Raw genomic sequence first — 26934 nt, 5'->3', positions numbered from 1 at the left:
TTGTTATTAATCCCTAAATGCATGACCTTGCACTTTTCACTATTAAATTTCATCCTATTACTATTACTCCAGTTTACAAGGTCATCCAGATCTTTCTGTATGATATCCTGGTTCTTCTCTGTGTTAGCAGTACCTCCCAGCTTTGTGTCATCCGCAAACTTTATTATCACATTCCCGTTTTTTGTACCAAGGTCAGTAATAAAAAGGTTAAATAAGATAGGTCCCAAAACTGATCCCTGAGGAACTCCACTAGTAACCTCCTTCCAGCCTGACAATTCACCTTTCAGTATGACCCGTTGTAGTCTCCCCTTTAACCAGTTCCTTATCCACCTTTCAATTTTCATATTGATCCCCATCTTTTCCAATTTAACTAATAATTCCCCATGTAGAACCGTGTCAAATGCCTTACTGAAATCAAGGTAAATTAGATCCACCGCATTTCCTTTGTCTAAAAAATCTGTTACCTTCTCAAAGAAGGAGATTAGGTTGGTTTGGCACGATCTACCTTTTGTAAAACCATGTTGTATTTTGTCCCAATTACCATTGACCTCAATGTCCTTAACTACTTTCTCCTTCAAAAATTTTTCTAAGACCTTACATACTACAGATGTCAAACTAACAGGCCTATAGTTAATTGGATCACTTTTTTTCCCTTTCTTAAAAATAGGAACTATGTTAGCAATTCTCCAGTCATACGGTACAACCCCAGAGTTTACTGATTCACTAAAAATTCTTGCTAACGGGCTTGCAATTTCATGTGCCAGTCCCTTTAATATTCTTGGATGAAGATTATTTGGGCCCTCCAATTTTGTCCCATTAAGCTGTTCGAGTTTGCCTTCTACCTCGGATGTGGTAATATCTACCTTCATATCCTCATTCTCATTTGTCATCCATCCGTTACCCCTAAGCTCCTCATTAGCCTTATTAAAGACTGAGGCAAAGTATTTGTTTAGATATTGGACCATGCCTAGATTATCCTTAACCTCCACTCCATCCTCAGTGTTTAGCGGTTCCACTTCTTCTTTCTTTGTTTTCTTCTTATTTATATGGCTAGGTCCAACTCTGCATGGCTTTTAGCCTTTCTCACTTCATCCCTACATGTTCTGACCTCAATAAGGTAGCTTTCCTTGCTAATCCCACCCATCTTCCACTCCTTGTAGGCTTTCCGCTTTTTCTTAATCACCTCTCTGAGATGCTTGCTCATCCAGCTTGGTCTACAATTCCTGCCTATGATTTTTTTCCCCTTTCTTGGGATGCAGGCTTCTGATAGTTTCTGCAACTTTGACTTGAAGTAATTCCAGGCCTCCTCCATGTTTAGATCCACAAGTTCTTCAGTCCAATCCACTTCCCTAACTAATTTCCTTAATTCTTTAAAGTTAGCCCTTTTGAAATAAAAAGCCCTAGTCCTAGATCTATTTTTGTTTATCCTTCCATCTAGTTTGAACTGAATTAGCTCATGATCACTCGAACCAAGGTTGTCCCCTACAACCATTTCTTTTATGAGGTCCTCACTACTCACCAAAACCAAATCTAAAATGGCATCCCCTCTTCTTGGTTCTTCAAGTACTTGGTGAAGAAATCCATCAGCTATCACATCCAGAAAAATCTGACCCCTATTATTGTTACTAGCACCTGTCCTCCAGTCTATATCTGGGAAGTTAAAGTCTCCCATGATCACACAATTCCCATTAGTGTTTACTTCATTAAAAACATTAAAGAGGTCTCTATCCATATCCAAATAAGATTCCGGCGGTCTGTAGCACACCCCAAGCACTATCTCAGGGGAGGCTCTAGTAGCTTTCTTACCCAATGTGATTTTTACCCAGACAGACTCTGTCTTATCCATTCCATCACTTCTTATTTCTTTACAGTCTACCTCATCATTGATATACAATGCTACTCCACCACCTTTGCATTTATTTCTGTCATTTCTAAACAGCACATACCTTTTAATACTTTTACTCCAGTCATGACTACTATTCCACCATGTTTCTGTTATCCCTATAATATCCGGTTTCACTTCCTGCACCAGTAGCTCTAGTTCCTCCATTTTGTTACCTAGGCTCTTCGCATTAGTGTACAGACATCTTAATTTTTGCCATTTGGCTTCACTGACATTCTTTACCTGGTTAGGCACAGACATTCTACCACCAGTATCACCTATTAGACTGGTATCTACACTACCTTTCCTCCTTATGTCCATTCTTCTGCCCACGGCTGTATCCTCTCTTACTCTGTTTTCTTCCCTCTCAATGTTAAATTCTGGTGTGGAGATTACCTGGACATCTCCCAACCATCTCCCCCAAATTCCTAGTTTAAAGCTCTCTTACTCAGTTGGGTGAGCCTCCATCCTAGAAGTCTATTTCCCTCCTTACTCAGGTGAAGTCCATCCCGAGAGAACAGTCCTCTGTCCATGAATGCTTCCTAGTGGCCATACATCCCAAAGCCCTCCTTATAGCACCACTGCCTGAGCATCTGTTGATCGCCATAATCTTGTCACACCTTTGTTGCCCTTCTCTAGGAACATGCAGAATCCCAGTGAAGATTACCTGAGCCTCGATTTCCTTAAGCGTTTTCCCCAGTCTGGCATAGTCTCCCTTGATACGTGCCAGCGAGAATCCAGCTGTATCATTCGTTCCCACATGAACGACAATCAACAGATTCTTTCCCACTCCCGTTAGGATCCTTTTCAACGTCAGGTCCACATCCTGTATCTTAGCACCCGGCAGACAGAACACCCTTCTGTTCTCTGGATCAGCTCTGGACAGCTCTAGACAGGCCCGTCTATTCTTCTCAGTAAGGAGTCCCCAGTCACGTAGACCTGCCTTTTCCTGGTGACAGTGTGATTCTCCGGTCTATCCCTTGCTCCCACTGGCTGCAAGTCTTCTCGATTCCTATTCACCCTTGCAAACCCCCGCAACCCATCCCGTGTTCTCCCGGGGCTCATATTTGGTGTTGTTTCCATTGACTCTTCCCCGCTTCTTGTAAGACTAGCTGTTCTTCTCTTTTTCCTTGCCCTCTTACCTTCAGCGACCACCTGCTGTGCCCCTTCTTCATTTTCCAACTCTGAAAACCTGTTCCTGAGCTCTATTTCTCCTTTACTGGCCCGTCTTTTCCTCTGCCTGGTTCTCTTAGTCACATGCTTCCACCGTCCACCTTCCTTACCCAGCAGTCTCCCCTCAGAATTCTTTGGTCCTGCTTCCATCTGCAAGTCTGATATTATCCCTTCAGCCTCCTCATGTCTTTGCTCCATCATCTGCTCGACCCCCCTTCTAAACTCAACCAGAGTTTCCACCTGCATCTCCAGTCCTCGAATCTTTTCTTCCATCAGCTCCGTCAGGCGGCACTTCATGCAGACAAAACTCTTTTCAGGTAGCCCCTCCAGGATCATGTACATGCCACAGCTTCCACATCCAGTCATTCTCATTGTGTCCTTCACTGCTGCCTCTGTATCGGTCATGGCCTTCCCACCTGACACCTGTAAGTCCAAGAAATACAAACCAAAACAAACCCCCAACAGGCACCAGAACACTGGCAGACCACCACCCACTCCCTTCAATAGCCTGTCAGTTCCTCTGCCTAGCTCACTAAGTCTCCTCCGCAACCTCCCCCTGTAAACTCCCACTGAAACTCCCCTATTTACAGCTCTGTTTGCTGGCTCCTGTGTCGCTGCAGCTGTCTATGCCGCTGCCTGACTGGCTGGCTGGCTACCTTTATAGGACCCCTAAGCAGAGAAGCCCCGCCCTCTAAGCAAGGCTCAGCTTCTCTCCCAGCACACTGCCCTTACCAGCCTCCACACATACAAACTACAAAATACAATACACAAAATACAAAAACCTGCTCCTCCAACAGAACTCCCACTGAAACTCCCCTGTTTACAGCTCTGTTTGCTGGCTCCTGTGTCGCTGCGTCTTATTACACAAGAGTTCAGTGCATCAAGATGGGGGGAGGGGTTAAAATCTATTTTAGATGTTGCAGAAGAATTCATATAAACAGAATCCCCCTTGGTTAAAAAGTGAGGGAAAGAAGTCTTGATGGCCCTTATCTCATAAAACACCATATGTTTGTATTTTTTTAAAAAATGATAACTGAACCCAAAACACTTTGATCAGCTGTTTAATGTGACTTGAAAAGTTTTATATTAGTATCCATCTATACTACCAGACCAACTTTGCAAAACCATGACTGCTCATTAACCCTTACCCTGGAAATTGATTACGAATGAAAAAAGGGATATTTTACTTCTCCCAGGACAAAAAAAATGACTCTCCATATATACGAGGGAGTGTGGTACAGCCACACAAAGAAACCACAGGGGACTCAAGATAAGAGTTGAGTAGAAAAGATAAAATGCGGGGTGGGGATATGCTGACATTTTTAGAAACTTCAGCTTCAGATTAATGTATTTCACAAGAAAGGACCCAATTCTGCTTGGAGACACCTACGTGAATCTGGAGTAACACCACTACACTCAGTCAAAACTGAGTCCAGTGTCACTCAGATCAGAATCTGGCTTTTATAATCTTGTTTATCTGGAATTCGATTTTCTGTTTAAAAAGATTCTACAAATGCACACCAAATCCACAGTGCCTCAAACACATTCACTTTTCCCCACCCTCAACTACAGTGAGGGTGACCAGATGAGATGAAGAAAATATCGGGACACATGGCGAGGGAGGAGTAAAAAAAAGAAAAAACAGTGCTACCAGTGGAACGAAATATTGGGACAAATTGCATCCCGACTAAAGATTGGTCGGGACACGGGATGACCACACAAATATCAGGACAGTCCCGATTTTATTGGACACCTGGTCACCCTAACTACAGTTACAAAACAAAATCAGACACGCAGCACCATAATTGCAACAATATATATGAGATCTTTTATTGTAAATCAGAAACAAGCTGAAAACATCCCCTCACGTTTATGGAAGAACAATGCCTCTCTCCTATTGAAACCCAGGTTTCACCATGTTAAATCTATTTTCTAGACAAGGTAGGGGCAGGAATCAGGTTTAAAGTGCTTTTGTCTAGTCTTCACTGACCATGTAAGGTATATTTAACCTGTATTAGGTACTCCTGGGAAAATTCTGCACCAAAAAATTAAAAATTCAGTGCACAGTATTTTAAAATGCTGCACAATTCTGCATATTTTGTCAAAATAACACAATATAATCATGCCAATTTCAATTATTTTGGTAATTCATTTTACCTGTCAGCAAGTATATCTGTAACAATACAGACAACAAAAAAGTTTCCCCAGAAGCAGAGAGTTAAAAAAAACCCTGGCATAGGTGCTGAGTTTCTAATCTGCTGGGGAGTGCTCTCCCTGGCTCTGCCCAAGCCCCACCCCCCTCCACCCCTTTCCCCAAGGCCCCACCCCAACCTGCTTCTTCCCACCCCTGCTCCGCCTCTGCCCCACCTCTTCCCCACTTCTTCCCACCCCCACTCTGCCCCCACCCCACCTCTTCCTACCCTGCCCCTTCTCCACCTCTTCCCATCCCTGCCCCTTCTCTGCCCAGTTCTGCCCTGCAAACACACTGCACCTTCACTCCTGCCCTCTCCCCTCAGCACCTCCTGACACCACAAAAAAGCTGATCAACGGCAGGCAGTAGGCGCTGGGGGTGAGGGGGAGGCACTGATTGTTGGGGCCTGCCAGCGGGCAAGAGGGACTGGGAGGAGGGGGAGGTTCTGATAGAGGGGCTGCTGGTGGGTGCTCAGCACCCACCATTTTTTTCTCATAGATGCTCCAGCCGCAGAGCACCCACAGAGTTAGTGCCTATGACACCTATTACAACCTACTTCATGTTTCTCTATTATGCTTTTGTCAGGCGCCTCATTCTGGGTTTGTCACACATGCCAGATGGACACATTTCGTGGGAAAAGACCCTCCAGTCTTGTAGTTGATTCTTGTTTTTTTTTGCCTTGCCCCCATAGGGTTGTCATATTTCAAGTTCCCAAACAGAGGACACTGCTGCAGGATGGGGATATTGGGAGAGGAAGGTACTGGCCTGAGCTAGTCACATGACTTTCCTGTCACATGACAAATCATCTTCCCAGCTGGAGGGGCAAGTTAAGCTTGTCATTGGAGGACTGGGACCTGTGATGGGGTCCTCGGGGTGCAACTTGGACTGTGGGACCACTGAGCCTGGGGAGAGTGGATTCCCTTTAATGGACCATCAACACTGTCTGGCTACTCCATTGTTGCACCTGAAAGGCTAGTTGTGGGTGTTGCCAACCTCACAACATATTTCAGTGACACATATACAGCAACACTTCATAACTTCACATATAATAATAGCACATACAATCCAACAGGATATTCATCTTCAACAGATCAAGACGTTTAAAATGACACCTCACAAGGCATACTTTGTACAAAACGTATCATAATTATATGACATTGGTGAATGTGGGGGTTTCAGGGTGCTACTCTGAGATACAGAGTGTCACAGGACCCACCTCCCTTTAAAGGGCCAGCCACCCTGTGACATAGCCCAGGGTGGAAATAAGATATCTGTGCCTCTCAGGATGTGTTTTCACTGCAAAGTTAAATCAGGCTCTTACTTGGGTGTTGCCTTAGCCCCTTTCCCATCCACACACTAAACCCTCTTGTCTGAGTTTGATGGTGCTTTAAGCCTGTCAAGGTTCCTTGCCCACTCTGAACTTTAAGGTACAGATGTGGGGACCTGCATGGACACTTCTAAGCTTAATTACTAGCTTAGATCTGGTACACTACCACCATCCAGAATTCCAGTGTCTGGAGCACTCTCTATCCCCCCAAAACTTTCCCCTCCCTAGGTTGCCTTGAGGGACTTCACCAATTCCCTGGTGAACACAGATCCAAATCCCTTGGATCTTAAAACAAGGAGAAATTAACCATTCCTCCTCCCTTCCCCCCACCAATCCCTGGTGCGTCCAGATGCAATCCCCTTGGATCTTAAAACAAGGAAAAGTCAATCAGGTTCTTAAAAAGAAAGCTTTTAATTAAAGAAAGAAAAGTAAAAATCATCTCTGTAAAATCAGGATGGAAAATACTTTACAGGGTAATCAGATTCATATAGCCCAGAGGAACCCCCTCTAGTCTTAGGTTCAAAGTTACAGCAAACAGAGGTAAAATCCTCTCAGCAAAAAAGGAACATTTATAAGTTGAGAAAACAAAAATAAGACTAACATGCCTTGCCTGGCTATTACCTACAAGTTTGAAAAATGAGAGACTGATTCAGAAAGATTTGGAGAGCCTGGATTGACGTCTGGTCCCTCTTAGTCCCAAGAGCGATCAACCCCCAAAACAAAGCGCACAAACAAAAGACTTCCCTCCACCAAGATGTGAAAGTATCTTGTGCTCCTATTGGTCCTCTGGTCAGGTGTAAGCCAGGTTTACTGAGCTTCTTAACCCTGTACAGGTAAAAGAGACATTAACCCTTAACTATCTGTTTATGACAAAGCCCAGGCCAACTGGCCTGGCAGGGGGTATGGGTTACAACCTGGGTGCTGCTTTTACTCAGGCTGGTAATCCACTCCCTTTGCAGTGAGCATGCAGGCTAAATCCCTTGAGTGCCAATAGTTCTCCAATGCCTTCTCACAATTCACTGGGAAAGAATTATGAAGCAGCTCAGCCTATTGCAGCACAAAGAACCATGAACTATGACCCCCAGAATCCTAGCAATACAAACACCAGTGAGGACACAGTCACTCAGATGTGGCTTTGCAGTGTGGTTGCTTAGACCTGGGTGCCAGTTGCCCAGGTTAAAGGTGCAGTGAAGACATACCCTCGTGGATCTGGGTTACACTACAAAATTTCACTGTGCCTGAATGTGGTGTTGTTGTAGCCATGGTGGTCCCAGGATATTAGAGAGACGAGGTGGGGGAGGTAACATCTTGTATCAGCCTAACTTCTGTTGATGAGAGAGACAAGCTTTCAAGCTTACACTGAATAAAAGCTCTCCATAAGCTCAAAAACTTGTTTCTCTCACCTACAGAAGTTGGTCCATAAAAGATATTGCCTCACCCACCTTGTCTCTCCACTATGCCTGAAGACAGTTCTTTACAGTTGTGATAGCTAACATGAAGCTGACTGTGGTTTAGCAGTCATTGTAGGCCAGGACAACCCATGTTTGGCATCATTCCAGCTAACATGACTGCAGACAACTGTGTCAGACACAGTAACACTTTGTAGCATAGACCAGCCTAGATTTACTTTTCCAAACCAACAGGTCTGCCCTGATTACTTTTTATACTTAACACTTCTCAAATATCACATGCATTCTCTTTGCTCCCTGATTGCACCATACGCCTTTAAAAGTAGATAAGTTGTTTCCTATCTAATCATGCTGAGATTTTTAAGAACATCATTTTTAGTGTCTGTGAAACATCTCCCTGAGTTTTCTAAGTCAACAAATTGAAGACATCTGCTTATAAAGTTCTTAAAGAATAAATTAAAAACCAAGGCTCAGATTCTCAGCTGGTGTAGATCAGCCTAGCTCTATTAAAGTCAATGGAGCTATATTGATTTATACCAGCTGAGGATCTAGCCCAAAATCTCAAAGTAGTCTTTTAAATAATTGGACCAATTCTTTTTACAGATGGATATTCACAAGGACAGTTTGTAAGCAGAATATCTACACTGCCAGATTTCAGGAAAAGTTTTGCATTGAAAAAGGCAGGTCCTTTATACCAACCATTCAAATTATATGATGCACTTGCAAGCCTGTGTATGCTGAAATCACTTATAGTAATTCATTAGAACTCGTTAAAGCATCCAAAAATGTAGCCAGAGAGAATCTATAATAAACAAAGGCATTTGGTGGAAAGCTAGGAAGAGAGAGCAGAGGACAGATGGAACCATGTCTCCAACTTTTTTTTGGTTTTTGTGGTTTTTGCTTTTTGGCCACCTACAAAACTTGAATCAAATGAAGCTTGGAAAGCAGGAAGCATTGTGTTGTAGTCTTTGGCCTTCCCGTGCCACTCTGGCCCTACCAAATGTAAAAAACATTTCCATCATTCGGCAAAGTCATTTTTAAGCAATTTTATTTTTTAGGAATAAAGCACAGAACTGAACACTCAGCGTGAAATTTATCTTTGATATAAAAGTTCATTCCTGCCATCTCTGCTTATTACACCATTGCTAATGTGAGTTGTGCATTCAGGCTCTGGAGATCTAGTCCCTCGAGGAGCACAAGCAGTGCAGATCCTGTGATATTCTAAAGAGTCCTTGGACCAAATTCATAACGGGAGAAAGCCAGTTGAAGAGAGTCATGGAGTTATACCATGGAAGACTGTAGCCCTGTAGGTCCATGGTCACAAAGAATTTCATCTGCACTAGGGGCTAGCTAGCATTTGGGCTTGATTCATAGATGTGTTATTCCAGTCTCATGTCACTGCAACTACATTGATCTCAAGACTACAAATGAGTTCTGAGCTGGAGATTTACCAGGAGAGCTAAATTGATCTTACCAGTGTAAAAGTGGAGTAATTCAGTTGTCAGTCAAGCCCTTTGAATTCTTTATGTTTACATGTTTCATGTGCAGCTTTTAAACCTCAGGGAGCCATTTATGGAGCTGAAATAACATAAAAGCTAGCCTTTTCATGACATTTCAGCTTCTTGATAATTAGTTCATGTTCTGAACACAAGAAAACCAGATTTTATTATTATTTTGGCCCCGTAATGGTTCCCTATGGCATTAAAGTGTCCAGAAAACTTAAATACAAATACCACCAAACTAAATTTTATTCTGGTTTACCCAGTACTTCTTTTTGGGCCTTTATTAGGAGCCTGGTAGAACCCAAATGGTTCCTGCTCAAGCTGCATCTGCAAACTCTCTGATTTCTCCTCCTCCAACCCTTTACTTCTTCCTGATCACTCGTATCATAAACACAATATAAATAACTAGGCCACAAATGAGCACGGAGCTGGAGATTTACCAGGAGAATGGAGCCATTTTCTCTCCTAGACAAAAAGCATCAGAGTGCACGCAGACTGTTGCGTCCTCTTTCCAGACTCAAGTCATTGCTATCTGGAGCCCAGGATCTTGCTGTGTCTCCTCTCGATGAGCTAGAGGTATAGTTTCCCCACTGCACCTCTTTGCACAGCTGGAAACTCCAGTGAGGGCGAGCCAGGTGGAGGCTTCTCTCACAACAGTCTTCCCAAATTCCATGCCTAGCACATCATTAACCCAGCAAATTGCTTGTCCCTATCACCCATTGCAGAAGCCTACTCAATTCTGCCCCAACCTCTGACTCCAAGCATGCTGGGAAATGCTGTCAGAGGACTCTTGGTAGCCATTATTGTTGTAGTTCATAGGATAGGAACACCCAGAGGCTCAGACTAGAGTTCCAGAAGCTAGCAAATGCCAGGTGAGGGTTACATCACTATATCACATCAACAAAATTGTAGTAAGGGGGATGACTTTCCATAAGCTCCTGGAGTCTAACCTCATTCAATTAATTCCTATTTTAGGCCTTTTTTAATCAATATGAAAATCATCTAATTCAAACTACAGCAGCAGCATTGCTGGATGTCTTCAGTGAATCAGATTATACAGCTACCAAGAGTGTTTATACACTGGTTTGTACATTTCCACCCTTTCCACGGGATAGTCATAAGGACAAATTTCCAGCCCAGCCTTAACCAGGCCTCTTTTTATGAGGCTATGAATTTGTACTTTGAGCCTGCATATAGACATCCAAGTCCCTGATCATGCCTGTAAATCAGGAAACTAAACATCTAAATTACCTAAATTGGTCTGGAAAACTTGACATATAGTGAGAGATTTAAAAGGTTCCATCATTCAGTTTATCCAACAGAATGTTAAGAGGGGGTCCCCAAACACCTTCATGGGGAAGAGATTTCTGATAATAGACAGATCTTTAATCTAGCAGGAAAAAGCATAATATCCAGCAGTTGGAAGATGAAGCTAGATAAATTCAGACTAAAAATAAGGCACAGATTTTTAACAGTGAGGTTAATTAACTACTGGAATCATTTATGTAGGGACATGATGGATTTTCCATTACTTGAAATCTTTATATCAGGACAAAATATATTTCAAAAAGCTATGCTATATCTCTAACAGAAGTTATGGCTTGTTGCCGAAATTACTGAGTCAGGTTCTTTGGCCTGTGTTATACAGGAAATCTAGGTCATCAGAATGGTCCCCTCTGGCCTTAAAATCTATAAAACTATAGATAAACAGGAGGTGCAAAATTACACCAATAGAAATTGGAGGCCAAGGTCTGAAATCTAGCCCAGGGGCTGGCAACCTTTCAGAAGTGGTGTGTAGAGTCTTCATTTATTCATTCTAATTTAAGGTTTTGCATGCCGATAATACATTTTAATGTTTTTAGAAGGTCTCTTTCTATAAGTCTTGTGACAGACCCAGGCCAGTGGGGTGCAGGAGTCTGGTCCTATTGGCATCCAGCGGGGGTGGGTGGGCTTCGCCCGCCCACTTCTAAAGGACCTCCCCGCAGCCTAAGGGGAGGACCCACAGGTCTGGGACACCAAGTAATTACGTGGGACAACTAATGAAAAAACAGGATCGGGAGTGAGGTCCTAGGGCTAAACGAAGGGAACCTGATGGGGACACCGAGCAGAGAACCCCGGACAACGCCCACTACTCCTTGAAGGCGTCAAGGGAGCCAGTGGACGCCGCCCAGAGGAACTCTGCCCGGATGCGTGAACAGACGGAGGAACGGAAATAGGCCCTACAGTGGCAGGAAATCCCGTCGGCCAACCTCCTCTCCCTGGTGTTGTAGATGGCCAGTTTGGCCAGGGCCAAGAGGAGGCTGAAAAGGAGATCCCGCGACTTTGTGGGGCCACGGATAGGGAACGTGTAGATAAAAAGGTGAGGGGAAAAGTGCAACCAAAAATGCAAGAAAATATTCAAGAGGAGCCGGGACAGGGGCTGCAACCTGGCGCACTCCAAATAAATGTGCGCCAAGGTCTCCTTCTCGCCACAGAAAGGGCAAGTGTTAGGGACGGGGTGAACCGCGCCAAGTACACGCCCGTGCTCACGGCCCCATGAAGGAGCCGCCAACTGATATCCCCGGCGGGCCTCGGGACCAGGGCAGAGTACAAGCTGGCCCACCGGGGCTCCTCACCCTCGAGAGGCGGCAGGAGGTCTCGCCATTTGGTATCGGGGCGGGACGGGAGGGTAAGGTAGTGAAGGGTATGGAGCACGAGCGTGTACAGATGTTTCCGTGGCACGGTCTGGAACAGAACCGGCTGCAGATCATGCAGCCGGCTGGCAGTGAAAGGGTGAGGGGGCCGACTGGGTCCACGGGGCAGGGTCCCGATAAAAATGTCCATGGGGCCTGGGGTGGAGGGTGGGCGGGGCATGCCCTCTCGCAGGACCCGGTCGAGGTAAGCCCGAGCAGCAGGCAGTAAAGCGGCCTTCACCTCCTGAAGTACGTGCTGGGGAGTATGAGGTCTGGAGAGCCCCATGCACTGAGTGCAGGAGTCTGGTAGAGGGCAAATATACTGGTCACTGGGTGAGTAGTTTTCTGTTCCCTGAGTGACCAGAGCAGGGTCTGCACTAGAGTAGTCAGGAACTTGCTAGAACCAGTTAAGGCAGACAGGCTGATTAGAACACCTGCAGCCAAACAAGGCAGGCTAATCAGGGCACCTGGGTTTTACAAGGAGCTCTCTCCAGTCAGATGGGGAGGAGCCAGAGGAGAGGAAGTGTGTGTGAGGAGCTGGAAGCAAGAGACACAAGGAGCTGAGACTGAGAGGGTGTGCTGCTGGAGGACTAAGGAGTACAAGCATTATCAGACACCAGGAGGAAGGTCCTGTGGTGAGGATAAAGAAGGTGTTTGGAGGAGGCCTTGGGGAAGTAGCCCGGGGAGGTGTAGCTGTCATGCAGCTGTTACAAGAGGCACTATAGACAGCTGCAATCCACAGGGCCCTGAGCTGGAACCCGGAGTAGAGGGCGGGCCCGGATTCCCCCCAAACCTCCCAACTCCTGATCAGACACAGGAGGAGTTGATCCAGACTGTAGGGGAGATCACTGAGGTGAGCAAATCAGCCAATAAGCGCAGGACCCACCAAGGTAGAGGAGGAACTTTGTCACAGTCTATAATATCTAACTAAACTATTGTTGTATGTAAAGCAAAAAGGTTTTAAAATATTTAAGAAGCTTCATTTAAAATTAAATTAAAATGGAAAATCCCCCTGACCAGTGGCCAGTACCTGGGCAGTGAGAGTGCCACTGAAAATCAGCTTGTGTGCCACCGGTTGCGTACCCCTGATCTAGCCCATAATCTCTTACACAACAAATATCATTGCATGCAATCTGATCTCTCACATAACAGGTGTGATTTTAGGAGATCTAGTGATGTGTTAGCAAAAGACCTGATAGGGAAGACACGAAACCTGCCAGACATGACGGCAAGTAGTGACACACACACACACCCTGACAACTGGAAATTATGTACTATGGTGAATGCCTGCCTCCCCCCACTCTACATGTGTACAATATGTCTTCCCCACCCCATACTGCCTGAAGAAGAGGAAGCCAATAAAATCTCTACTGCCAGTATGAAAATCCAAAAGACAAACAAAAGGCAAAGTAAACAGCAGCTAGAAAGTAAGTGAAGAGTTCACTCAACAAATACAAATTTTAATTCATATTCATAAGTTGTAGGACCTAGAAGATAAGGAAATAAATCAAGATCAGGCTATCCTACCTCATGTTAGTATTCCAATTGCCTTCAGTGGGACTATTCGTGTAACTAAGGCAAGGCAATTTGGTCCAAAGGGCTGAAAATCTAAAAATGTTTAATTTCATAAGTAATACAGACATCCCCACTGTCTCCAGCACCACACAGCTTGAAACATGCGGAGTGCAGAAGCTCACACAAAAATTGGCAATGGTTAAGCTGCTGGTTTGCTGAGACCACAGCCTAGCCTGCTGACCAGTATTGCCTCGCTGTTTCCTTGTGTTCCCCTGTCTGTCTGTATCTGCTTACTGTCTTTTCTTATCCTTAGCTTGGAAGTTTGGAGAAGGGACTGTCTTTTTGTTCTGGGTTTGTGCAGCACCTACCACAGCAGGGTCGGGTCCAGGCCTGGGGCCCTGGGTGCTACTACATATCAATAACAATAAGAGAGTTGTTCACTTGGGGCCTGATCCAATGTTCATTAAAGAAAATAGAAAGAGACCCATTGACTTAAGTTGAACCAGGCCCTTGCTGTTGGAAGTGTTAACAAAAAGGGGAGTGGATATTTATATGGATATCAAGAATTTACCATAATTAATAACTCAAATGTTGTTAGAGGGATGTTAAACCACGTGCTTGAGGGCTTAGATCAACCTCACTCAGGGTGAGGCCCAGCGGTGGGGGCAGTTTACTCCACACCTGCCTACTGCGTGGCTCTTATCCCTTCCTCTGAACTGGTGCAGCCGGGACAGCAGACCTAGGAGGCACCCCCACAGTGGAAATACTGGAAGGGTTGACATATGTTGCTGCCCTCAATGTTTTTTGCCCCCTCAATATCTCGCAGAGGTGATGAAGGGACCTGGCTATGTTTCTATCCTTGCATATAAACACGAGGGGATGGAGGCAAGAGCGGGACCCAAAGGAGAGGCTGGAGTGACCACCATGGCCCATGAGATCAGGCCAACTGCTGGGGAGTAAGATAGGAACAGTTCTCCTCTCCCCACTTCCAGTCACCACAGGTCTCTGAAGAGACTCCCGGCAAGCGGGAGGGGCAGAAGCATGTGCTCCAGTCGCTGGGGTAAAGTGAGGAGTATTAGTATCCTCATCTCAAAGACAGAGAAACTGAGACACAGAGAGACTACACCACTGTGGATTTTTGGAGCACTGTGTTGTAACATGTTTGTAGCTGGACCATCTTATGGCACAGTTTGGTCTTGTCTCTTTGCACGGGGCCATTATAATCATGTTATAGAAACATACTAAAGCCCTGCAGGAGACCAAACTGAGATTATGTAACCACATTGCTCCCCAGAGTTACCCAGGGCACCCTTACCCTGAGGTGGCCTTGTCTATAGCTCAGCTCCCTGAAACCAACGGCCTCTAACAACACAAGCACTGACTTCCAGGCCTCACTCTTTCTGCTCAGGCTAGTGATAGGCATATACCCACACACCACCCCTTGCCCCCAAGTCATAGAATATCACGGTTGGAAGGGACCTCAGGAGGTCATCTAGTCCAACCCCCTGCTCAAAGGAGGACCAATCCCCAGACAGATTTTTGCCCCAAATGGCCCCCTTAAGGATTGAACCACAACCCTGGGTTTAGCAGGCCAGTGCTCAAATCACTGAGCTATCCCTCCCTCCTTAGAGCACTCCCTGTGGTGCCTAGCCCTTAACATCTGGACATTCACAGATATTACCATGTTTGTTATCCCCAAGGGGACAGTGCATACACTAGCTTGTTTGAAACAACAAAGGATCAACTCCTCTATAACATCACAGCACTAAAATATATTGTCAGGGAAAACAATCATAAATATATTATCAAAGATTAAGATACAAGAGACAGTGAGTAAGGATAATTAGAAACAAAATGGTTATGCATAAAACAAAATCATAAAATGTCAAACCTGGGTCTATGCTTGTCAATGATTACCTTTCCTTTATAATAAAATAGGTTTTTCAGTCTTTTTTCAGAGCTAGCTGGTTTGAGACAAACCGGGATCCAAGCCTTCCACCAGGGATTTTGCTCAGTGAATGAATAACAAAATGTCTTTATATTCCCTGTTCTGTTAAGGAGGATGAAAGTCTCAGGGCAGGAGAGCATCAAGCTGGAGCGGCAGGAAACCATCCCACAGCTGGGACCAACCTTCCAGATGATGTCATGATCTGTTGCATTGAGGATATCCCTCCAGGAAGAGGGAGCCCAGTTATTAGGAAGAGACAGGAAATAGTTGCTGGGGGATTCAATTAGTAGAAATATAGATAGTTGGTTTGTGATGATCAGGAGAACCATACAATGAATTGCCTGCTGGGTGCAAAGGAGCAGATCTCATAAGACATCTAGATAACCTTATAGGTAGTACTAGGGAGAAGCCATTGGTCATGGTACAAGTAGGTACCAGCGACACTAAGAAAAGTAGGAAAGAGGTTATTTAGGCTGCTAAGTAAGAGATTAAACTCTAGGACTTCCTTAATAGCAGTCTCTGAAATGGTTCTAGTTCCATGCACAGGGCCAGTAAGACAGGCAGAACTGCAAGGTCTCAAGGCATGGATGAGATGATGGTGTAGAGACCAGGGATTTAAGTTTATTAGAAACTGGGGAACCTTTTGGGGAATGAGTGCCCTATACAGAAAGGATAGGCTCCATCTAAACCAAAATGGAACCAGATTGCTGGCACATAAAATTAAAAAGATCGTAGAAGATTTTTTAAACTAAGGACTGGGGAGAAGCTGACAGGTGTGGAGGACCACATGGTTTGGGTAAACCCTTAGGGATTAATTATTAAAGAGGGATTGCTATATCCTAGTATGAAGGATAGAAAGAAGTTGGTAAAGTAAAAGTAGGAGCTAGTGAAGAACAGTTAAATGACACAGAGTGAGTTCCATTTAAATACAATACATGAAGGCAAGCAACTGAATACTGACAAAATGTACCAGTGCTTATAATCAAATGCTAGAAGTCTAAATACAAAGATGGGTGAACTAGAGTGCCTAGTATTACATGAGGATATTGATATAATAGGCAACATGGAAGCTTGGTGATATGAGGATAATCAATGGTACAGAGTAATCATAGAATATCAGGGTTGGAAGGGACCTCAGGAAGTCATCTAGTCCAATCCCCCACTGGGTTTAGCAGGCCAATACTCAAACCACTGAGCAATCTCTCCCCCTGAGTACAAAATACCAGGGTACAAAATATAGAGAAATGACAGAGTAGTTTGCACTGGTGTGGAAGTGGTATTATATGTTAAAAAAAGCACAGACTCCAATAAGGTAAAACCCTTAAATGAAACAAACTGTACAATGGAATCGATATGGACAGAAGTTCCATGCTTGAATAATAAGAGTATAGTGGTAGGAATATACTATTGACCATCTGACCAGAATGGTGATGGAGATTTTGAAATACTCAGGGAGATTAAAGAGGCGTTAAAAAAAACTCAGTAATACTGGGGGATTTCGACTATCCCCATATTGACTGGGTAAAAGTCACCCCAGGAAGGGATGCAGAGATAAAACTTCTAGACCCAACAAATGACTGCTTCTTATGGTCCTGGAACCCACACGAGTAGAGACAATTCCTGATTTAGTCCTAAGTGGAGCACAGGATCTGGTCCAAGAGGTGATTATAACTGAATTGTTCGGTAATAGTAACCATAATGTAATTAAACTAAACATCCTTGTAGGGAGGTGTCATAAACAGATAGCTAAGGGTTAATGTCTCTTTCACCTAAAGCACCTGACCAGAGGACCAATCAGGAAACCGGATTTTTTCAACTCTGGGTGGAGGGAAGTTTGTGTCTGGGTCTTTGTTTTCTGTCTGCCTGCTTTCTCTGAGCTTTGGAGAAGTAGTTTCTGCTTTCTAATCTTCTGTTTCTAAGTGTAAGGACAAAGAGATCAGATAGTAAGTTATATGGTTTCTTTTCTTTGGTATTTGCATGAATATAAGTGCTGGAGTGCTTTGATTTGTATTCTTTTTGAATAAGGCTGTTTATTCATATTTCTTTTAAGCAATTAACCCTGTATTTGTCACCTTGATACAGAGAGACCATTTGTATGTATTTTTCTTTCTTTTTTATATAAAGCTTTCTTTTTAAAAAACCTGTTAAAGTTTTCTTTACTGGGAAATTTCAGGGAAATTGAGTCTGTACTCACCAGGGAATTGGTGGGAGGAAGAAATCAGGGGGAGATCTGTGTGTGTTGGATTTGCTAGCCTGATTTTGCATTCCCTCTGGGTGAAGAGGAAAGTGCTTGTGTTTCCAGGACTGGGAATGGAGAGGGGGAGTCACTCTGTTTGGATTCACAGAGCTTGTGTCTGTGTATCTCTCCAGGAGCACCTGGAGGGGGGAAGGGAAAAAGGATTATTTCCCTTTGTTGTGAGACTCAAGGGATTTGGGTCTTGGGGTCCCCAGGGAAGGTTTTTCAGGGGGACCAGAGTGCCCCAAAACACACTAATTTTTTGGGTGGTGGCAGCAAGTACCAGGTCCAAGCTGGTAACTAAGTTTGGAGGTTTTCATGCTAACCCCCATATTTTGGACACTAAGGTCCAAATCTGGGACTAAAGGTATGATATGAGTGGCAGCGGTTACGGGATAGACAAAATCCAGAAGCCAGTAGGAATATTTTTTTTTCTCTTCTCTGCTAAGGGCTTTTTAGCAGAGAGAAACAGTTTGGGTTTAAAAGAGAAATTTTTTTTTCTGCTCTCTCTGGCAGTTTGTAGCTTGCATAGTAAGCAAGAAGCCATTAAGAGGCTGTTAAGGGTCTTTTGTCACACAATAGCACTCCCATTAGGAGTCAATTACCAGCACTATATACATGCAAATAAAGTGGTTTTTCTGGTTTGCTTTACATTGAAAACAAAGGGCAAAAGCCCTGTTGCTAGGCAGATCCCAGGAGGCAACAGAGCCTGCAGTTCAGAAGATAAACACCGGAGGGCACCCCAACACAAGAAAACAGGAACCATGTCTACCAAGACAAAAATGGAGGCCGAAGAACAAATCAAAGAAGCGGAACACAGGCGACAACTGGAAAAAAGACAAAAAGAGGTGGAGCTGAAAGAAAAGGAAGAAAGCATCAAACTGGCAGCCTACCAAAGAGAACAGGCAGCCAAAGAGGCAGCACACAAAAGAAAACTAGAAGAAGAAGAGGTGGCCCACCGAAGGAAACAAGCAGAAGACGAGGCAGCCCACAGAAGACAGATAGAACTCCAGAGGGAAGCCCACCAACAGGCCATGGAATTAGAAAAGGCTAAGCAACAGACTCCAGCCAATCCTAATAACCCATCGCCAAGTATTGCTCCACAGCACAGGAAATTTCCCACCTACAAGGCAGGTGATGACACCGAGGCCTTCTTGGAAAATTTTGAAAGAGCCTGTCTTGGGTACAGCATCCCTGAAGACCAGTACATGGTAGAATTGAGGCCACAGCTCAGTGGACCTTTAGCAGAGGTGGCAGCTGAAATGCCTAAGCAGCAAATGAATGACTATAAACTTTTTCAAACCAAGGCCAGATACAGAATGGGGATCACCCCGGATCATGCCCGTCGGCGCTTCAGAACCCAAAAGTGGAAACCAGATGTGTCATTTCCCAAACACGCCTACTACGTTGCAAAAAATTATGAGGCCTGGATATCAGGACACAATGTTAAAACCTTGGAAGAACTGCACCTCCTCATGCAAATGGAGCAGTTCTTGGATGGTGTTCCTGAAGACATCACACGGTACATACAAGATGGAAAACCCAAAGATCTCGCTGAGGCGGGGGAGATTGGAGCCAGATGGATGGAAGTGGCAGAAAGCAAGAAAGCTACTGTCAAGGGGAACGAATACCCCAGAGGGCACACCGACCATAAACCCTACAACCGAGGACAGCCAAAGACCCCACATACAACCCAAGTAAAGCCACAGACACCCTACTCTTCCACCTCACAAGTCTCCAGTAACTCACCTCTGCCCAGTGACCCATCAGATGGAAGATGCTTTAAGTGTAATGAACTGGGACATATCAAGGCCAACTGTCCAAAGAACACCATGCGAGTGCAATTCATTACACCACCATCACACCAAAGATCCCCAGGCCCAGATGCCTCTCAAATACCCTTGGAGCGAAGGGAAAATTTGAGAGTGGGCGGAAAGAAGGTTACTGCGTGGAGAGACACGGGGGCACAAGTGTCAGCTATCCACCAATCCTTCGTTGACCCCAAATTCATCAACCCAAAGGCCAAAGTTACAATTTACCCCTTCATGTCACAAGCTGTAGACTTGCCTACAGCTGAACTGCCTGTCCAGTACAAAGGCTGGTCAGGAATGTGGACTTTTGCAGTCTATGACAATTATCCTATCCCCATGCTACTGGGGGAAGACTTGGCCAACCAGGTGAAGCGGGCCAAGAGAGTGGGAATGGTTACACGTAGCCAAACCAGGCAAGCTTCCAGACCCATTCCTGTTCCTGAGCCGTCCACAGAGGCCCCGTCTGTGTTACCAGAGACCCAGACAGAGGTAGTGGATCCAGATTCCATGCCAACCACTGAAACAGCCACAGCACCTCCAGTCCCTGGCCCGGAACTGGAACAGCAACCAGCACCAGCAATTGCAACCACATCTTCAAACTCAACGCCAGAGGGCGCCAGCAAGCCAGAACTGGCAGAACCAACAGACAGCCATACCCAAAAGGCTCAGCCAGAGCCTGAAATACCCTCAGGTGCACCAGCGGAGAGCGGTTCACCAGCAACGGAAACAACCCCATCACCTACATCGCTTCTAGAGGGACCAAGCCCAAGTCCACAGTCTGAGGAAGAACTGGTGACCCCAGCCTCAAGGGAACAGTTCCAGACTGAGCAGGAAGCAGATGACAGCCTTCAGAAAGCGTGGGTGGCAGCACGGAGCACCCCACCGCCTCTCAGCTCTTCTAATCGATCCCGGTTTATTATAAACCAAGGACTTTTATACAAGGAAATTCTTTCTGGTGGACACCGGGAAGAATGGCAGCCGCAAAAAACAGTTGGTGGTTCCAACTAAGTACCGGGGGAAGCTTTTAAGCTTAGCCCATGAACCTCTCAACCACCCTGGAACGTCTGCAGCGGCGACAAATCAAGGAGCCATGCTGGGGTGAACAGAACCAAGGACCGGTTGGGGAAGTCCTTCCACTGGGAGGGGATGGGCAAGGACATTGCCAACTATGTCCGGTCTTGTGAGGTGTGCCAAAGAGTGGGAAAGCCTCAAGACCAGGTCAAGGCCCCACTCCAGCCACTCCCCATAATTGAGGTCCCATTTCAGCGAGTAGCTGTGGATATTCTGGGTCCTTTCCCAAAAAAGACACCCAGAGGAAAGCAGTACGTACTGACTTTAGTGGACTTTGCTACCCGATGGCCGGAAGCAGTAGCTCTAGGCAACACCAGGGCTAACACTGTGTGCCTGGCCCTAACAGACATCTTTGCCAGGGTAGGTTGGCCCTCCGACATCCTTACAGATTCAGGGTCTAATTTCCTGGTAGGGACCATGGAAAAACTGTGGGAAACTCATGGGGTGAATCACTTGGTTGCCACCCCATACCACCATCAAACCAATGGCCTGGTGGAAAGGTTCAATGGAACTTTGGGGGCCATGATACGAAAATTCATCAACGAATTCTCCAATAATTGGGACCTAGTGTTGCAGCAGTTGCTGTTTGCCTACAGGGCTGTACCACATCCCAGTTTAGGGTTTTCACCATTTGAACTTGTATATGGTCACGAGGTTAAGGGGCCATTACAGTTGGTGAAGCAGCAATGGGAGGGGTTTACGCCTTCTCCAGGAACTAACATTCTGGACTTTGTAAGCAACCTACAAAGCACCCTCCGACACTCTTTAGCCCTTGCTAGAGAGAACCTAAAGGATGCTCAGGAAGAGCAAAAGGCCTGGTATGACAGACATGCCAGAGAACGTTCCTTCAAGGTAGGAGACCAGGTTATGGTCTTGAAGGCGCAACAGGCCCTTAAGATGGAAGCATCATGGGAAGGGCCATTCACGGTCCAAGAGCGCCTGGGAACTGTAAACTACCTCATAGCATTTCCCAATTCCTCACTAAAGCCTAAAGTGTACCATGTTAATTCTCTCAAGCCTTTCTATTCCAGAGACTTACAGGTTTGTCAGTTTACAGTCCAGGGAGATGATGCTGAATGGTCTGACGGTGTCTACTACGACGGAAAAAAAGACGGTGGCGTGGAAGAGGTGAACCTCTCAACCACCCTGGAACGTCTGCAGAGGCGACAAATCAAGGAGCTGTGCACTAGCTTCGCCCCATTGTTCTCAGCCACCCCAGGACGGACTGAACGGGCATACCACTCCATTGACACAGGTAATGCTCACCCAATCAGAACCCCACCCTATCGGGTGTCTCCTCATGCCCAAGCGGCTATAGAACGGGAGATCCAGAACATGTTACAGATGGGTATAATCTGCCCATCTACCAGTGCATGGGCATCTCCAGTGGTTCTGGTACCCAAACCAGATGGGAAAATACGCTTTTGCGTGGACTACCGTAAGCTAAATGCGGTAACTCGTCCGGACAACTATCCAATGCCACACACCGATGAGCTATTGGAAAAGTTGGGACATGCCCAGTTCATCTCTACAATAGACTTAACCAAGGGGTACTGGCAAGTACCGCTAGATGAACCTGCCAAGGAGAGGTCAGCATTCGTCACCCATGTGGAGGTGTATGAATTCAATGTCCTTCCTTTCGGCCTTCAAAATGCACCCGCCACCTTCCAGAGGCTGGTAGATGGTCTACTAGCAGGACTGGGAGAATTTGCAGTTGCCTACCTTGATGATGTGGCCATTTTTTCAGACTCCTGGCCCGAACACCTACTACACCTGGAAAAGGTCTTTGAGCGCATCAGGCAGGCCGGACTAACTGTTAAGGCCAAAAAGTGTCAAATAGGCCAAAACAGAGTGACTTACCTGGGGCACCAGGTGGGTCGAGAAACCATAAACCCCCTACAGGCCAAGGTGGATGCTATCCAAAAGTGGCCTGTCCCACAGTCCAAAAAGCAGGTCCAATCCTTCTTAGGCTTGGCCGGATACTACAGGTGATTTGTACCACACTACAGCCAAATCGCTGCTCCACTGACCGACCTGACCAAAAAGACCCAGCCAAATGCAGTTAAGTGGACTGATGAGTGTCAAAAGGCCTTTACCCAGCTTAAGGCAATGCTCATGTCTGACCCTGTACTCAGGGCCCCGGACTTTGACAAGCCATTCCTAGTAACCACAGATGCATCTGAGCGTGGTATAGGAGCAGTGCTCATGCAGGAAGCAACAGATCACAACTTCCATCCTGTCGTGTTTCTCAGCAAGAAACTGTCTGAGAGGGAAAGTCACTGGTCAGTCAGTAAAAAGGAATGCTATGCCATTGTGTACGCCCTGGAAAAGCTACGCCCATATGTTTGGGGATGGCGGTTCCAACTACAAACTGACCATGCTGCACTAAAGTGGCTTCATACTGCCAAGGGGAACAACAAGAAACTTCTTCGTTGGAGTTTAGCTCTCCAAGATTTTGATTTTGAAATTCAGCACATCACAGAGCTTCTAACAAAGTAGCTGATGCACTCTCCCGTGAGAGTTTCCCAAAATTCAGTAGTTAAACAGTGTTCTTAAAATGTAGAAGTCTGTCAGTTATATACTTAGTGGTATATGTAAAGGTACATGTGTTGTAGTAATCTGTTTATTTTAAAGTTCTAGACGAAAATCGCCGCCAGTGAGCTTCCCCACTGTCTGCAATTTGGGGGGTGTGTCATAAACAGATAGCTAAGGGTTAATATCTCTTTCACCTAAAGCACCTGACCAGAGGACCAATCAGGAAACCGGATTTTTTCAACTCTGGGTGGAGGGAAGTTTGTGTCTGGGTCTTTGTTTTCTGTCTGCCTGCTTTCTCTGAGCTTTGGAGAAGTAGTTTCTGCTTTCTAATCTTCTGTTTCTAAGTGTAAGGACAAAGAGATCAGATAGTAAGTTATATGGTTTCTTTTCTTTGGTATTTGCATGAATATAAGTGCTGGAGTGCTTTGATTTGTATTCTTTTTGAATAAGGCTGTTTATTCATATTTCTTTTAAGCAATTAACCCTGTATTTGTCACCTTGATACAGAGAGACCATTTGTATGTATTTTTCTTTCTTTTTTATATAAAGCTTTCTTTTTAAAAAACCTGTTAAAGTTTTCTTTACTGGGAAATTTCAGGGAAATTGAGTCTGTACTCACCAGGGAATTGGTGGGAGGAAGAAATCAGGGGGAGATCTGTGTGTGTTGGATTTGCTAGCCTGATTTTGCATTCCCTCTGGGTGAAGAGGAAAGTGCTTGTGTTTCCAGGACTGGGAACGGAGAGGGGGAGTCACTCTGTTTGGATTCACAGAGCTTGTGTCTGTGTATCTCCCCAGGAGCACCTGGAGGGGGGAAGGGAAAAAGGATTATTTCCCTTTGTTGTGAGACTCAAGGGATTTGGGTCTTGGGGTCCCCAGGGAAGGTTTTTCAGGGGGACCAGAGTGCCCCAAAACACTCTAATTTTTTGGGTGGTGGCAGCAAGTACCAGGTCCAAGCTGGTAACTAAGCTTGGAGGTTTTCATGCTAACCTCCATATTTTGGACGCTAAGGTCCAAATCTGGGACTAAAGGTATGATAGGAGGGAAATATAAAAAAGCCATCACAGTAACATTTAACTTTAAAAAGGAGAACTACACAAAAATGAAAACGCTTGTTAGAAATTAATAGAAGCTGTCACAAGGGTTAAATGCCTGCAAGCAGCATGGGGACTATTTAAAAACACCATAATAGGTGAACGCAAATCAGAAAAGAATGCCACCTTCGCTAAATAGCACAGTCAGGGAGGCCAGTAGAGGCAAAAAGGCATCCTTTAAAATTTTAAGTGAAATCTTAGTGGGGCTACTAGGAAGGTGCACAAACTGGCAGTTAAGTGTAATAAGACAGGCCAAGAAAGAATTCGCTAAGGATGCAGAAAACAACAAAAAGATTCTTTTTAAGAACATCTGAATCATAGATCATTAGTGTTAGAAGGGACCTCAAGAGATCATCTAGTCCAACCCCTTACTCAAAGCAGGACCCAGGGCCGGCTTCAGGCCCCAGCGTGCCAAGCATGTGCTTGGGGCGGCATGCCGCGGGGGGCGCTCTACCATTTGTCGGGAGGGCGGCAGGTGGCTCCAGTGGACCTCCTGCAGGCGTGCCTGCGGAGGGTCTGCTGGTCCCGCGGAGCATCCGCAGGCACATCTGCGGGAGGTCCACCGGAGCCACGGGACCAACGAGCAGCAGAGCACTCCCTGCGGCGTGCCGTCGTGCTTGAGGCGGCGAAATGGCTAGAGCCGGCCCTGGCAGGACCAATCCCCAAATGGCCCCCTCAAGGATTAAACTCACAACCATGGGTTTAGCAGGCCAATGCTCAAACCACTGAGCTATCCCCAATGGACCCATTAGATGGCCATAGTATTAAAGGAGCACTCAAGGAAGACAAGACCATTGCAAAGAAGATAAATGAATTCTTTGCATTGGTCTTCACTGCAGAGGATGTGGGGAGATCCCCACATAAGAGCTAACCTTTTTGGATGATAAATCTGAACTACTGTCCCACACTGAAGTGTCAATGGAAGAGGTTTTGGAACAAATTGATAAATTAAACAGTAATAAGTTACCAGGACCAGATGGAACTCACCCAAGTATTCTGAAGGAACTCAGATATGAAATTGCATAACTACTAACTGTAGTATATAATCACATCACAGAGTCCGTCTGGGCAAAAATCACGCTGGGTAAAAAAGCAACTAGAGCTTCCCCTGAGATAGTGCTTGGGGTGTGCTACAGACCGCCGGGATCGGATTGGGATATGGATAGAGACCTCTTTAATGTCTTTAATGAAGTAAACACAAAGGGGAAATGTGTGATTATGGGGGACTTCAACTTCCCGGATATAGACTGGAGGACGAGTACTTGCACGAATAATAGGGGTCAGATTTTTCTGGATGTGATAGCGGATGGATTTCTTCATCAAGTAGTTGAAGCACCTACGAGAGGGGATGCCATTTTAGACTTGGTGTTGGTGAGCAGTGAGGACCTCGTAGAAGAAATGGTGGTAGGGGACAACCTTGGTTCGAGTGATCATGAGCTGATTCAGTTCAAACTAGATGGAAGGATAAACAAATGTAGATCTGCGATTAGGGTTTTTGACTTCTCCAGGGCTAATTTTAAAGAGTTAAGGAAATTAGTTAGGGAAGTGGACTGGATGGAGGAATTAGTGGATTTAAATGTGGAGCAGGCCTGGAATTTCTTTAAGTCACAGCTGCGGAGACTGTCGGAAGCCTGCATCCCGAGAAAGGGGAAAAGAACCATGGGCAGGAGTTGTAGGCCAAACTGGATGAGCAAGCAACTCAGAGAGGGGATTAGACAAAAGCAGAAAGCTTACAGGGAGTGGAAGGAAGGCAGGATCAGTAAAGAAAGCTACCTTGCTGAGGTCAGAACATGTAGGGATAAAGTGAGGAAGGCTAAAAGCCGCATTGAACTGGAACTTGCAAAGGGAATCAAAACCAATAGTAAAAGGTTCTACAGCCACATAAATAAGAAGAAAACAAAGAAAGAAGAAGTGGGGCCGCTATACACTGAGGATGGAATGGAGGTTAAGGATAACCTAGGCATGGCCCAACATCTAAACAAGTACTTTGCCTCAGTTTTTAATAAGACTAGTGAGGAACCTTGCGATGATGGAGGGATGATAAACGGGAATGTGGATATGGAAGTGGATATTACTGCAACTGAGGTAGAGGCCGTACTTGAACAGCTCGATGGGACAAAGTCGGAGGGCCCGGACAATCTCCACCCGAGGATATTAAAGGAACTGGCGCGTGAAATTGCGAGCCCGTTAGCGAGAATTTTTAAGCAATCGATAAACTCGGGGGTTGTGCCGTATGACTGGAGGATTGCTAATGTAGTTCCTATTTTTAAGAAAGGGAATAAGAGTGATCCGGGTAATTATAGGCCTGTTAGCTTGACGTCTGTAGTATGTAAGGTCTTCGAAAAAATTTTAAGGGAGAAAGTAGTTAAGGACATAGATGTCATTGGGAATTGTGACGAATTGCAACACGGATTTACTAAAGGTAGATCGTGCCAAACCAATCTGATCTCCTTCTTTGAGAAGGTGACGGATTACTTAGATAAAGGAAATGCGGTAGATATAATTTACCTAGATTTCAGTAAGGCGTTCGACACGGTTCCGCACACGGAGCTGTTAGTTAAATTGGAAAAG

The sequence above is a fragment of the Gopherus flavomarginatus genome, chromosome 1 (genome assembly GCF_025201925.1).
Source record: "Gopherus flavomarginatus isolate rGopFla2 chromosome 1, rGopFla2.mat.asm, whole genome shotgun sequence".
Classification (NCBI taxonomy): Eukaryota; Metazoa; Chordata; order Testudines; family Testudinidae; genus Gopherus; species Gopherus flavomarginatus.
Note: the sequence above shows the minus strand (reverse complement) of the source record.